The 15085-nt window shown below is 44.0% G+C and overlaps 1 protein-coding gene across 2 annotated transcripts in view; it reads left to right on the forward strand.

The window, feature by feature from the left end:
- Positions 1 to 4900: 4900 nt before the first annotated feature.
- PRR5L (proline rich 5 like) overlaps positions 4901 to 15085 on the forward strand; it is a 171980-nt gene continuing 161795 nt past the window's right edge. For both annotated transcript variants that reach the window (XM_019036949.4, XM_055355541.2), the window contains exon 1: positions 4901 to 5169. The gene's annotated coding sequence lies outside the window, so the exon portion shown is untranslated. The remainder of the gene's footprint in view (positions 5170 to 15085) is intronic.

Here is a 15085-nt window from a genome sequence, read left to right on the forward strand (position 1 = left end):
TCATGAGAGATTCTGAGCCAGAACCACCCAGCGAAGGCACGCCTGGATTTCTGGCCTTCAAACACTGTTAAGATTATAAAGGTTTGTTGTTTTAAGCTATGAAGCTTTGAAGTAATTTGTTATACAGCAATAGTAACTAGTGCATGGTGGCAGCAAAGCATAGGGGTTTTAGAATTCAACCTGAGTTGGAATCCTAATTCTACACATTATTAACTTTTCCATGTACAAATTCTTGAACTTCTCTGGGCCTCAGTTTCCACCTCTGTAAAATGGCGTTCATCACACCCATCTAGTTCAGAGAGCAGAGCTGAGCGACAGGAGCTGCTTCAGTGGGAGGATTCCCAGCTCTCCTTACTCTCGCGAGCTGGTATGATATGAATGGCACCATGTCATCCCATTTTGGTAGGGCTGCCCAGATTGCCAATGCCATGTTGCATGTAAAGGTTTGTCTGTGGTCTGCAGAATGTCCAGCAATTTCTAAACCATAAACATTTTCATGGGTGGGAACAAAACAGAATGTCGGAGTTCATTTCTATGATTTGGTTCCATTGCCTGGTTTTCATTAGGCCAAATCTAATTTCTTTCCAATTCTGAATATAGGAATCAGTGCTGACTTTCATTTATTTAATAAACTTGTTATGTGCCCGGCTCTGTTCTAAGCCCTTACATTTACTGATTTATTTACTTCCCATTCCTATCCTATGATATTATATATATACATATGTATATACATACACACACATATGTACACACACACGTACATACATATACATATATAAGCACACACACTGTATTATTTCCATTTTACATATGGAGAAACAGACATAGGCAGATTAAGTAGTCTGAGGTCACACAGCTAAGTAGTGGCAAAGCCCAGATTCAAATATGGCCAGTCTGGCTCCAGATTCTGCACTGTTAACCGCCAAGCTGTACATGTCTCCTTGTTGTCCCGCAGCTGTAAATTCGTGTTTCTTCTCTTTGCATGTCTGACTACCTTCCTCAGGCAGCAAGAACAATCTAAGAGTGTTCCTGGACAATCAATCTGGTGGTGGTGAGAAACAATATAATGAGTGAGTGGAAGGGCTACCTTGGGCTTTGGAAAAAGACCTAGGTTCAGCTTCCGACTCCTGCGTACTGTTAGCAAATTACTTCCCCTCTTGGAACCTCAATTTCATCATCCGTAAAATGGGAGCAATAATAAAAATACCTTTTGGCCATTAGGGGGAGCTCAAGGATGACTTATACCCCAAAAGGGGAAGGATTGCTTATGTGGATTCTCAGTTCTAGTCATTGGCAACGCTAAAGGGCAGAACTTTCCCCTGTTGTGGGCAAGGGTTTGCACGAGGGGGACTGGCCATCCCAGTTTTCCCAGGGATGAGGGATTTCCTGGGATGCAGGACTTTCAGGGCTAGCGCTGGGACAGTTCTGGACAAACCAGGCCAGTTAGTCACCCAAGTTTGAGCCCTGAGCCTTGGGGGAAACCAGCCTTTTGGAACACTTGCCCTGCTTTCTCCAGTGGGGCAGATATGAAGCAAGGGATATGGACACAGAATTTATTAGTAGAAAATGATTAAGGGCAGCAATCTTAGTATTGAGGGGTTTTTTTATAGTAGCTTTATTGAAATAGAATTAACATTCACATACCATATAATTTATCCATTTGAAGTGTAAAATTCGATGGATTTTAGTATACTCACAGAGTTGTCCAACTATCACCACAATTAATTTTAGAACATGTTCATCATCCCCAAAAGAAACAGCATATCCTTTAGCTATCAACACCCACCTCTGCCCCCAATTCTCCCCATCACACCCAGCCCTAGGCAATCGCTAATCTACTTTCTGTCTCTATGGTTTTGCCTTCTGGACATTTCCCATGAATTGGATCATATGATACGTTTTCTCCTCTTATACTAAGCAAAGGAAATGAGTACAAAAACCACATATCATATGTTTTGTACTCGTTTCCTCTACTTAGCATAAGAGGAGAAACTTCTTCAAGGTTCGTTCATGTTATAGCCTGTACCGGTACTTCATTTGTTTTTTGCTGAATAATATTTTTTTGTACAGATATACCATAGTTTGTTCATTCATCAGTTGTAGACATTTGAGTTGTTTCTACTTTTTAGCTGTTGTTAGTAATGCTGCCATGAGCAATCATGTACAAAGTTTTTGTGTGAACATATGTTTCATTTCTCTTGGAGTATACACTGAAGAGTGGAATAGTGGAGTTTCTGGGCCATGTGATTACTCTGTGTTTAACCTTTTGAGGAAGTGTAAGACCATTTTCCAAAGTGACTGCACCATTTTACAGTCCCCAGAAGCAATGTATAAGGGTTTCAATTTCTCCACATCTGCACCAACATTTGTTTAAAAAAAAAAGAGAGAGAGAGATGGGGGTCTCTGCTCTTTTACCCAGGCTGGAGTACAGTGGTGTAATCATGGCTCACTGTAGCCTCAAACTCCTGGGCTCAACTGATCTTCCCACTTCAGCCTCCTGAGTAGCTGGGACTACAGGCATGCACAACCATACCCAGCTAATTTTATTTTATTTTTTTTAGAGACAAAAAATATGTTTTGTCTCTAAAACATGTGTTTGCTATGTTGCTCAGGCTGGTCTCAAACTCCTGGCCTCAAACGATCCTCCTGCCTCAGCCTTCTGAGTAGCTGGGATTACAGATGGGAGCCACTGCATCTGGCTCTGCCTTTTTGATTATAGTGATCCTAGTGGGTATGAAGTAGTATCTCATTGTGAGCGGTCTTGTTTTGAAGTTGCATTGGTATATCAAACACATTTTGTAACTGGTTCTGTCTTTTTGATTATAGCAATCTTAGTGGGTATGAAGTGGTATCTCATTGTGAGCAGTCTTGTTTTTAAGTTGCATTTGCATAGCAAACACATTTTGTCACTTACACTACTTTGGTTCATTTGAGGTAACTGATGAAGGTTATGGAAGCTTAAATAAACTCCTATTCTCCCCTTTGGTTTCACTACTAAGTCCTGGCTGCCTTCTTTGTCAGAGGAATGCCTGCAGGAGGTGGATTAGGCCAAGGGTCCTGTAGTCCTTTAAGGAGAGCCCTTGCCACCCTCCTGTTATTTCCCTAGTTTCCCTTTTCCTCACCTTTGTCTCAGTCCAGAGATGAGGGTGGGTTGCAGGGGGAAAGGGCTGATCAATCTTTTTGACTTTATGCCCCCTTTGTGGCTTTGACGTGGCCTGATCAGCTCACCAGGCGTCTTAGTCCATATGGGCTAATATAACAAAATACCATAAACTGGGTGGCTTATCAACAACAGAAATGTGTTGCTCATAGTTCTGGAGGCTGGGAAGTCCAAGACCAAGGCACTGGCAGATTCTATGTTTGATGAGGACATTTTCCTGGTTCATAGATGGTGTCTTCTCACTGTGTCCTCAAATGGTGGCTGTGGGCAAGGGAGCTCTCTTGGGCCTCTTTATAAGGGCACTAATCCCATTCATGAGGGCTCCACACTCATGACCTAATCACCCCCCATAGGTCCCACCTCCAAATACCATCACCTGGGGGTGAAGATTTCAGCATATGAATTTGTGGGGGACGCATACACTCAGACCATAGCGCAAGTTGGGGACAAAAGCTCTGAGTGTCAGCAGGGTTGCACTGGCTTGGAAATGCTGTCTGTTTCCAGATCAGGCATTACAAACTGCATGATCTAGGGCTCACGTTGCATTAACAATGTTGTGTTTGGTCCACAGTGTTTCAAAATTGGAAAACTCAACATAAAAAATCCAGCCTTCTGGCTTTTCTTTAAAAATGTGCAGGCCCAACCATGCTGTTTCCACCTTTCTGCATTGCAGTAGTTGGCTGAGGCTGAGCCCTGGCTGCCCCCTGAAGACTGGTGTGAGCTTTCAAATCCCCACAGTTCCCGCCACACACTGTTGCATCACAGTGGGCCCTCTCCACACATTTGTCACCTGTCTCATACTTGAGAATATGTATTAGTGCCCAATTCCTTCAGGGACCTAACAGGGTGAACTTAGGCCATAGTAGGTAACAGGGCTAAATACAGACACTTGGGATCCTGGCTTTCCAGCCATCCCCGTACCATCTCCTCATGAGTACAGGCAAGTTTCAGGTGTAATGTGGGCATCTAATTTGTGATTTGTGGTTCTTGATCACTTTTATGGGCCAGCCACTGTTCTAAGAGTTTTGCATATATTAATTCATTTAATCCTCCTAGGAACCCAATCATAATCCCGGTTTACAGATGGGAAAACTAACATCCAGAGAAAACACTTGCTCACAGTCCATGGGTAATAGTTGCAGAGCCAGAATTTGAAGTCAGGAGCAAATGAGGTCATTTTGCAAGGTTGCTCATGACCTAGTGTCTGGTTCATTATGGGGATTCAGTGGGTGCAAGCTTTATAATATTCATCTAGTCTTGCCAACTGCTGCTAACGTGCTGCACGGCTAGGGTTTAGTCCCAGCCAGATGTCCCATCACAAAAGTTAGGCATTGAAGTGGATGACATTTGTGTTTAGAGAAATGATATGTCTCATTCTTTTCAGCTCTAACTTGGGGTAAGTTTCTGAAAGCAAGTAAGAGAAAAGGAGAGGGACATTTGTGATCTCTCATGTATAGAAGACTAACAAATAGGCAGGTGGTCACACCTGAAGGCACGTCCCCTGACCCTTATTACATAATGCCATGGGCTAAATGTCCAAAATTCCTCTCCCAGCTCTGATTGGCCTGGCTACTATGATGAGTGAAGTCCACCAGGGAAGACATTGTGGCCTCGTTTCTCATCCTCCTGTCCCCAGGAGTAACACAGAAGCAGCTAGTAACACAACAGCATTGTCCTCACATACACAGGCCTGCTTTGTTTCCCCACCACACAGAGCAGCCGCTGTAACAATGGCCCCGAATGACACTTTACCCTCCTTTCTCCAATGTTGCACTTGTTTTTTTAGTCTGGAATGGGCTTAACAATGGTTTCCTGCAGGGGGTATCAGCTTTTTATATTTTCTGCCTGCTTCTCTGTCAGTCTTCAGGTCCCAGGTCAGTGAGTGGCAAGCCAGGCCCAGAGAGCTCTGGGCCCATTGGAACATCCCCTTCTCGGGAGGCTGGAAGGCCATGGTCATTCACCTCTCCCCAGCAAGGTGGGACCTGCCCTGGAAGAAGAAACCAGACCAGGTAACACAAGAGAGACAATGAGAGCTTGGGGCTAGGGGGTGGGGTTGCAGGGGATGGCTGAGTATCCAGCCCAAGGAGGATGGGTTTCTGGCTTCAAGACATCCGATTTTCTTGACAGCCAACATCTGCTGTTAAATAAATAATGAAAAGCAACAGAGGTCAAATTCAGCAGCCTCCCAGTTAGGAAAATACCCTCTGTCTGTCTGGCCCTGTTCAGTGCCTCTGATATCTCTGGGTGACCAGGGTCTTCATGGCCCATGTAGATTTATTGAGGTGGCTGTTGCCTTAATAATAGCTGCTAGTACTAAGCTCTTTCTCTATGTATTGTGTATGTATACCTATTACTGTATGTCTCTCATTGAATGAATAGTAATGATAGCAAACCCTTACACAACATGCCTCAGATTCTTGCTTCTTTCAAACCCAGGGAGTTGGGTTCTAGAATCTGCGCTTTTCGTCATCATGCCCCTTGTAAAGCATTTTTTTTTACAACATCCTGCTAATAAACCAAGGTCATCATCACAATATTTCACTTTGAGAGGCAATGATATGTGATGATAGCTATGTGTATTGTGAGTCCTTTGCCCTGTGCCAGGCAGCATTCTAACTGTTTTGCAGCTATTTCATCAGATAGGTACTTTATGATCTCTATTTTATGGATGAGGAAATTGAAGTACGGATAATTTAAGTCATTCACCCGGGGTCACACAGTTGTTAAATGGCAGAGCCTGGATTTGAATTCAGTTTTCTCTTAAGTATTATGGGAATCTTAGACCCGCCCAGCCCTGCTGGTCTGGAGTTAGTCTTCTTCTCTAGGTCATGGTGTATAGAGGGTGACATTCAGTTTCTGGCTTCATAGAACGTCTGCACCCAAGTTGACAGCTTAAGGAATTTTTTCGTTTGTTTGTTTTAAATGATTTTTCTATTGGCATCAGCTTTTGTCTTGCTTGAAGAAGATGGAATTGCTCAATGATGACAGTAAAGGAATTTGAAAGGGTAAGAATTGCTCAATGAGTGGTATCTCTTTTTTGGCCAGAGACCAGGCTAAGTTGCCTCATATGTAGGAGAACATACGTCAAATACACAGGACTCACGGTATATTATGGAAGCAAACTTTATTTTTGCCTCTCATTGTCCCTAATTTTTTTCAGCGGGCCCTCCCTCTTCCCTTGCCCTGGGATGAAAATTAAAGTAGGTCCACAACTCTTCTGGGCCCCCTTCAGGAATCAAAAGTTCTTAAGTTGCTTTTAGTTCCAGCACAGCCTCATTCAGCAATTGGGATGTCCAGTCCCAGGGAATCAGCCAGATCTTTGAATTTGGTTCCCAGTGGAGACTTTTCTCCCTCCTCCAGTGGGGCCTGCAGCTTGGAAAGGGGGTCTGTGGTTGGCTTCTCATTTCCCACGTTAAGCCCCACGTTAAGCTTCCATCCTTCTCTCCTCTGGCTTACTGATGATTTTGACTCTTGGCAGGGGGAAGGGGAAAAGAGAAGAGGCAGGAAAGGAGCTGGAAGTCCTTACTTGGTTAATGCTGTGGCAAGCTGGCATTTCACTGGCAGGTTCTGGTGGGTGTGTAAACCTAGTTCTTTCTCTCTAGGCACAATCTTGTGGATACTTCAGAGAGCACCATTATTTCTCATCTTTGGGGATCTCTGAGTTGCTGGTCCCTTGAAGCTGGTTGCCTAATAAGACTCCTTCCTTAGTTCCCTGGCATCTAAGCAGTGCCGTATTAGTTTGCTGGGGCTGCCATGACAAAATATCAGACTGAGGGGCTTAAACCAGCAGTCACCAATTTTTTTGGTACCAGAGACCGGTTTTGTAGATGACACTTTTTTCCACAGACCAGGGTAGGGATGGTTTCAGGATGATTCAAGTGCATTACATTTATTGAGAACCTTATTTCTATTATTATTACATTGTAATATATAATGAAATAATTACACAATTCACCACAGTGTAGAATCAGTGGGAGCCCTAAACTTGTTTTCCTGCAATTAGACAGTCCCATATGGGGGTGATGGGAAACAGTGACAGATCATCAGGCATTAGATTCTCATAAGGAGCATGCAAACTAGACCCCTCACATGCGCAGTTCACAATAGGGTTTGTGCTCCTATGAGAATCTAATGCTGCTGCTGATCTGACAGGAGGTGGAGCTCAGGTGGTAATGTGAATGATTGGGAGCAGCTGTAAATATGGATGAAGCTTCGTGCTCTCTCTGTACCTGCTGTGTGGCCTGGTTCCTAACAGACCACAGACCAGTACTGGTCCATGGCCCGGGAGTTGGGGGCCCCTGGCTTAAACAACAGAACTTAATTTTCTCCCAGTTCTGGAGGTTAAAAGTCCAAGATCAAGGTGTTGGAAGGTTTGTTTTCTCCTGAGGTCTCTGTCCTTGGCTTGTGGATGGCCACCTTCTCACTGAGTTCTCACATGGTCTTTCCTCTGTGTGTGCATTCCTGGTGTCTCTTGGCATGTGCAAATGTCCTCTTCTTATAAGGACACCAGTCAGAGAGGATTAAGGCCTACCCTAAGGGGCTCATTTTAACTTAATCACATTTTTTAAAGGTCCTGCTTCTAAATGCAGTCACATTCTGAGGTCCTGGGGGTTAGGGCTTCATCATATAAATTTTGGGAGGATAGTTGAGGCCACAACAAGTGCTGTCAGCTTTTCTCTGAAGGTAAATTTCCATTCCTCCTGGTGGTCCTTGTCAGAAGGACCTACACATCCCACAGGTTGGCCATGGTACATCTCTGGCTTATGGAAAATGCTCAAGTTTCATTATCCCAGGAAATCCAAAGCTACCACGTTCTCTTCACTCCAGCTGATCACTCCATCTCTCTTGTATTTTGGGATTCACAGACATGATTCAGACATCAGCCCTCAGTGACAGTCAACCTCCAGGGACACAGCATCTTGGAGGCCAATCTTGGAGGGTGGGTAGTGGGCAATTGGGACTTGGAGTGCTCCTATTGCTTTCTCCAAAATTCCTCCTCTACACCACCAACTGTTCTTCTCACCCAGCCTTCTTTGTAGGCTGAAGATGATCAGTTAAGAGTGAAACCAGTTTCGTGCCACTTCTTTTGTCAGCCCTGCATGATGGCCTCAGTGTCACAGCTCACTTTGAAACATGTCTTTTGTCCTTGGCAATACCCGAACTGAGACCATACTCATTTTTACATCCTGCTACACAAATAGCATCTCATTTAGTTTTCCTAAAGAACCCTAGGAGTTCTTCTACACATGGAAGAGGAATCTGGAGCTCAGAAAGGTTAACGAATTCACCCAAAAGAGATTATTCAGCGAGTGGCGGGGAGGGGAGTAGAGATTCAAGCTTTAACCCACTTCATTATTTACTTCTTTGGGCCTTCATCATCCAGGCTTCTTAGAGCTTTTACCTACTGGAGTTTGGTCTGTGCTGCTAAAATGTTTTCTTCTTAGCAGAAAACTATAAAGGTAAACAACAACAACAACAACAAACACTTCATCGCTGCTTGCACCACTTGTGATGCAGGGGCTGGCAACAGGAGTGACAGGTGCATCAGGAGCTTTCTTAGGTATGTTGTGAGATGAGCTCTGTGTACCCAGGAAAGTCTTTGACTGCTTGAAAGTCCTCCATCCCTGCCCCACTATAATTTAATCAGCAGAATAATGAAGTACAAGTGAAATATCTTTTTTTTTTTTGTAGAAATGCATAAAAGCAATTCTGTTAGTCTGTTTTGTGTTCCTGTAAAGGAATACCTGAGACTGGGTAATTTTTAAAGAAAAGAGGTTTATTTGGCTCACGTTTCTGCAGGCTGTACAAGCATGGCACTTGCATCTGCTCAGCTTTTGGTGAGGCCTCAGGGAGCTTTTACTTATGGCAGAAGGTGAGGGGGGAGCATGTCACATGGCGAGAAAGGGTGCAAGAGAGTGCCAGGCTCTTTTTAAATGACCAGCTTTCTTGTGAACTTACAGGGTAAGAACTCACTCCATTATCACCAGGGCAGCACCAAGTCATTCATGAAAGATCCGCCCCCGTGACCCAAACATGTCCCACTAGGCCCCACCTCCAATGTTGGCAATCGCATTTCAACATGCGATTTAGAGGAGACAAACATTCAAACTATATCAGCAATATTGCATTCTGAGAATTTTATTCAAGGCAGAAGGGGCCATATCATCTCACCTTCTAGCTCCCAGGAGGTACTTAACCTAAAGATGACTTCTGAATATGAAGCTATTTAAAAGAAAAAAAAATCCTCTTTTTTGTTTAGATTTTTAATTATTTTCTTTACAAATAAAGAAGCCCAAGCCTGTCATCGCCCATTCTTCCTTAGGAAAGGGAAAGCTACATATGGGCCTGGCAGTGGTTCAGAGGCTGCCTGCCAAGGCTGTGTCAGGTTCATCTGGCAGCCGTGCAGAGCTGGGCTGGGCTGGGCTGGGCTGGGCTGAAGTTGGGGCCCAGGGCACAGGCCTGGGATGGGCTGGAGCTGCAGCTGTCTCCGTCCAGTGAGGAAGGGGAGGATGATATTTCTGTTCACCCACTCAGGAATTATTTAACAAACATTTATTGTGCCCAAGACTTTTGTGGGCTCTCTGCCAGGAAAGGGCAGGTCATTGAATGGGCCCTGGGAAAAATGATGTCTGAGCTTCTCTCCAGTTCTCAGAGAAAGGTAAAGCACTGGAAGCGGGTGGTTCAGGGAGAGGGCGTGGAGGCATGGAAAAGCATGGTGTGCTTGGAGATCTATGGATGGTTTTGAACTGCTCAAGCACAGGCCGGGGTCAAGGGAGGGCAGGGGTCAGAAGAGGGAGGAGGAAGAAGGTGGAGGAGCTGCCAGACTGGAACTTGGTAGGCAGGTTGGGCCCCGGGAGGGCCACAGAAGGGTCTGAAGCAGAGTTGTGACCAGAGTGGGTTTGTCTTTTAGAGGGAACTCTGAGGCAGGACGGGGACACACTTGAGCATCAGAGGCGTCAAGGCTCAGGGAGAGGGGTGAGGGAAGATGAAGGGCAGAACCGAAGCCCTGGCTGAGATCATGGGAATGGGGAGGGGTTAAGCTGGAGAGAGTGGCAGCCACCTGAGGGAGGGGTTGGTCTATAATGTCTTTCAGGTTTCTGACTTGAACTACAGAAGGGATGCTATGCCATGATGGGTCAGTGTGTGTATAGGGGGCCGAGGACCCTTCCCAGCTGGAGGAAGTGGGGCATGGGGGTCGGGGGGTTGTCCTTTCTTTTAATAAACATACGGAGGGGCTGCCCTGAGCTGCGTGCTGGGAGAGGAGAGCAGAGGGGACACCTTCCATTCCTCACAGAGCCCTTGGGCCAATGAAAGAGCAATTCAAATGCAATGGAGCAGGAAGACCCTAAGAGAGAATTGGAAAATGACTGGGAAAATTTGAATGTAGACCAAGCATTCGGTGATATTAGAGAATTATTAATTTTTTCAGGTGTGATGAAATTATTGTGTTTTAGGTGGGAGAATACCCCCTCATCTTTTTTTCTTTTGGGGAGATGCAAGCTGGAATATTTAGGAGTGAAATATCATGATGTCTGTAATTTACTTGGAAACAAATAAATACAGAGGGAGAGAAGGAGAGACAGAAAGAGAATGAGCAAATATGGCAAAACGTTACCAATTGTTGGGAGTATATGGGAGTTTACTGTACTGTTATTGCACTATGCTTTTGGCTTTTCTGTGTGAAATATTTTGTAGTAAAAACTGGAAAATACAAAGTAGCAAGCGCATTGATGGGAGGTAAGGGTACCACAGGAACACAATGAACGGCCTCTAATCAGAATTTGATGCATGAGGGATGCTTCTAAAGAAAACAGCATCTAAGACCTGAGGAAGAGTGATCCTTGAAGGGGGGATGGGGAAGAATTTTGGGGAGAATGTACTAGGCAGAGAGGGAACAGCCTGTGTGTAGGCCTGCTGGCCTGTCTTGCTAGAGGAACAAAAAGACATTTAACATGAGTGTCAAATGTGAAGCAGAGGCACCAAGAGATGGGAAGAGAAAGGTAGGCAGGTCCTATAGAGTCATATAAGGAGTATGGGGGAGTTTGGACCCTGTCCCAACCACAGCATAACTAGGGGGGCTTCATTTCAGAAAGATGCTGGCTCAGCTGGGTGCGGGGGCTCATACCTGTTATCCCAGCACTTTGGGAGGCCAAGGCAGGCAGATCACCTGAGCTCAGGAGTTCGAGACCAGCCTAGGCAACATGGTGAAACCCCATCTCTACTAAACATACAAAAAATTAGCTGGGCATGGTGGCGGGCACCTGTAATCCCAGCTACTCGGGAGGCTGAGGCATGAGAATCGCTTGAGCCTGGGAGGTAGAGCTTGCAGTGAGGTGGAGGTTGCAGTGCATTGCACTCTAGCCTGGGTGACAGAGCGAGACTCTGTCTCAAAATAAAAATAAAAATAAAAAAGAAAGATGCTGGCTTACGTGTGTGCAGTTGCTAGGATCTGGCAGCCCCTGTTTTAAGCACTTCATCTATATGAGTTCGCCTAATCCTCACTGTGACTTTATCAAGTATGTGCAGATTAGCACCTCTATTTATGAGAGAAGCCAGCCAAGGCACAGAAGAGTGAAGTCACCTGCTCAAGGTCACATATCTGGAAGAGTCAGGATTCGAGCCCAGGCATCCTGGCTCCAGAGCCCATGCTGCCCTAATCGCAAGGCAACACTGCCTCTTGAGTTTAGTCTCTGTGTGGAGAAGGAAGTGGAGGGAAGCAGGACTCTTCCTCAAGACAGGAAGACAGCTTAGGAAGCAACTGTACACATCCAGACTCAAGGTGATGGTGACTTGAACTAAAACAATGACAGTGGTGATGGAGAGAAATAGATGTAATACAAAGTTATTTTGGAGTGAAATCTATAGGACTTGGTACTTGAACAGTTGTGTCAGGGAAGTCAAAGACAATGCCCAATCCATACCCCACTGAACACCTAGCTCTGTGCCTTCTTGGCAGGAGAAAAGGGCTAGAGTAAGAGAATGTGGAGATACCTTGCTCATAAAAAAATCGAGAAGACATTATCAGACCCATAATATCCCCTTCAACTGTGAGGAGCAGCCTGTTGTCCACCCAACCTACATATCTCTTTCCTGGCTTCCACTAATCCTCACTTTTGGTGCAACTTGCCATTTTCACTGTTTGAATTTTTTAATCTGCACCTGTTGTAAAATAGAGATCATTCCTTTATCCTGACTTGACTGGCAAAACAGAGTCAAACCACAGCTCCTGGTCCCTTCCCTAATTGTCTCTCAACTCACTAACCTGCCATTAGCCTTGAGTGATGTGACGTATGCACCTGTCTGTGTTTCACAAGAAGCCCTTGATCCTTGGGCCTCTTCAGAGGGCTTAACTGGAATGAAAAATTAAACAAATATTGAAAAAACAATAGAACGAACAATACATGGTCATGTCCCTCTAATGCTTATTGATTTTTAAGATCTTCTCAGGCATGAAAACAAGATTCACTGCTAGCAACCCAACATTGGATTTCTGTTAACTGAAAGAGTAGCTTATTGATCAGGGTGGGATGTCCAGCAGGACAGGAGCAGGCCTGTGTCTGCCCCACCAGCTAGTCAACCCTAATTCAACCCTAAAAGGTGGAGCTCAGTTGAGTGAGAGCTGCACTCACTTGAAATGAGGGACACTGTGGCCCAGGAGGGTCCTCGCAGCATCCTCAGAAGAGACTGAGGCCATTCCTCAGTTATATACCAACTCTCTGGGGACCCTCATCTTTTTCTTGCTAAAGGCCTCAAGAATTCCTCATTATTTTTTTCTGTGTCAAAAATAATATAACTACTACATGAATTCATGTATAGGGGACATGGGTCTGCAGAATAAAATGAGTTCATCTACGTATATTCCTGCCTTCCATTCCTCTGTCTCAAGGAATTGTTCATTTAACAACAGATTCAGCTGTTATTCTATGCTGTTTGAAGGTTGGCAATACAGCCATTCACCGTATGCCAAATGGCAAAAATCCCTGCTCTCATGGAGCTTTTATTTTAGGGGATATTGTGAACAGTTTGGTGAGGAGCCTTCCAATCCATATATGTATTAATACAAACAGGTTTGTGCTGTACATATGATTCTGTGGCTGGCTTTTTTCACTAACAATATGTCTTGGAGCTCATTCTGTGTCAGCATGAATGGTCCTTCCTCATTCTTTGATAGTTGCATAATGGTTCTCTGCAGGGATAAACCCCTGCTAGTAAACATACAGTTCTAATTTTTGTTTTCACAAATAGTGTTGCAGCGAACTTCCTTCTGCATGTACTGTCGTACACACACAATTTTGGACACTTACTAAGCCATGATATATAAATTAATTACCCTCTCTGTGCCTCAGTTTCCTCATCTGTACATTGAAAGTCATGGTAATAATCTCCCTCTAGCCATCAGGGAAAAGCAAATGAAAACCATGATGAGACACACTTTACACTCACTGGGATGGATATAATTTTTAAAAATAGATGACAGGTGTGGGAGAAGATGTGGAGAAATTGGAATCCTCATGTGCTGCTGGTGGGAATATAAAATGAGGCAGCTGCTTTGCAAACAGTCTGTGCATTCCCCAAAAGGTTAACACAGAGTTACAATTTAACCCAGCAATTCCACTCATAGGTATATACTCAAGAGAAATAAAAACACATGTTGCCACAAAAATTCGTTTAGAAATGTTCATAGCAGCATTATTCATAATAGCCAAAAGGTGGAAACAACCCAACTGTTCATCAACTAATGAAGAGATAAAATTTGGCATATTCACACCCAGGAATATTATGTCACATTAAAAAGATATGAAGTACTGATACAGGATCCAACATGGATGACCTTTGAAACATTATGCTAAGTGCAAGAAGTCAGTCATAAAAAGCTACATATTATATGATTCCATTTATATGAAATGTCCGGAATTGCCAAATGTATAATGACAGAAAGTAGATAAGTGGTTTTTAGGGGCTGGGGTTGTGTGGGAAGGGAGGAAATGGAGAGTGACTGTTAATGGATATGAAGTTTCCTTTTTGGGGTGATAAAAATGTTCTAAAATTTGCTGTGGTGATGGTTGCACCTATCTGTGAATATACTAAAAGCCATTGAATTGTATACTTTAAATGATTGAATTGTATGGTAGGTTCTATGGTCTGAATATTTATGTCCCCCTGAAATTCATCTTTTGAAACCGAATTACTAATGTGATGAGGTTTTGGAGGTGATTAGGTCATAAGGGTGGGGCCCTCCTGAATGAGATTTTTGCCATTACTTAAAAGGCTGGAGAGAGACCCTTCACCCCTTCCATCATGAGGATACAGCAAGAAGGCACCGTCTATAAACCAGAAAGTGGGCCCTCAATAGACACTGAATCTACCAGTGCTTTAATCTAGGACTTCCCAGCCTCCAAAACTGTAAGAAACAAATTTCTGTTGTTGATAAGCCATTCAGTTTATGGCGTTTTGTTATAGCAGTTTAAATGGACTGAGTTAGTATATGAATTATATTTCAATAAAGCTGTTATTAAATAAAGTAAGATTGCTGTGAGGACTGACTGAATTACATAAGGTGTGTATAAAGGTGCTGGCACTTGGTCTTTTTGGGCCTAGCTTATGTCACTTAGCCAGGAATCTCCTTGCAAATGACAGGATCTCATTCTTTTTTATGGCTGAATAGTACTCCATTATGTATATGTACCATATTTTCTTTTTTGAATTATTATACTTTAAGTTCTAGGGTACATGTGCACAACGTGCAGGTTTGATACAAGGTATACATGTGCCATGTTGGTTTGCTGCACCCATCAACTCATCATTTACATTAGGTATTTCTCCTATCCCTCCCCCAGCCCCCCATCCTGGTGTGTGATGTTCCCTGCCCTGTGTCCAAGTGATCTCATTGTTCAATTCCCACCTATTGTTCAAAACTCACATGTG

Source organism: Gorilla gorilla, chromosome 9 (assembly GCF_029281585.2).
Source record: "Gorilla gorilla gorilla isolate KB3781 chromosome 9, NHGRI_mGorGor1-v2.1_pri, whole genome shotgun sequence".
NCBI lineage: Eukaryota > Metazoa > Chordata > Mammalia > Primates > Hominidae > Gorilla > Gorilla gorilla.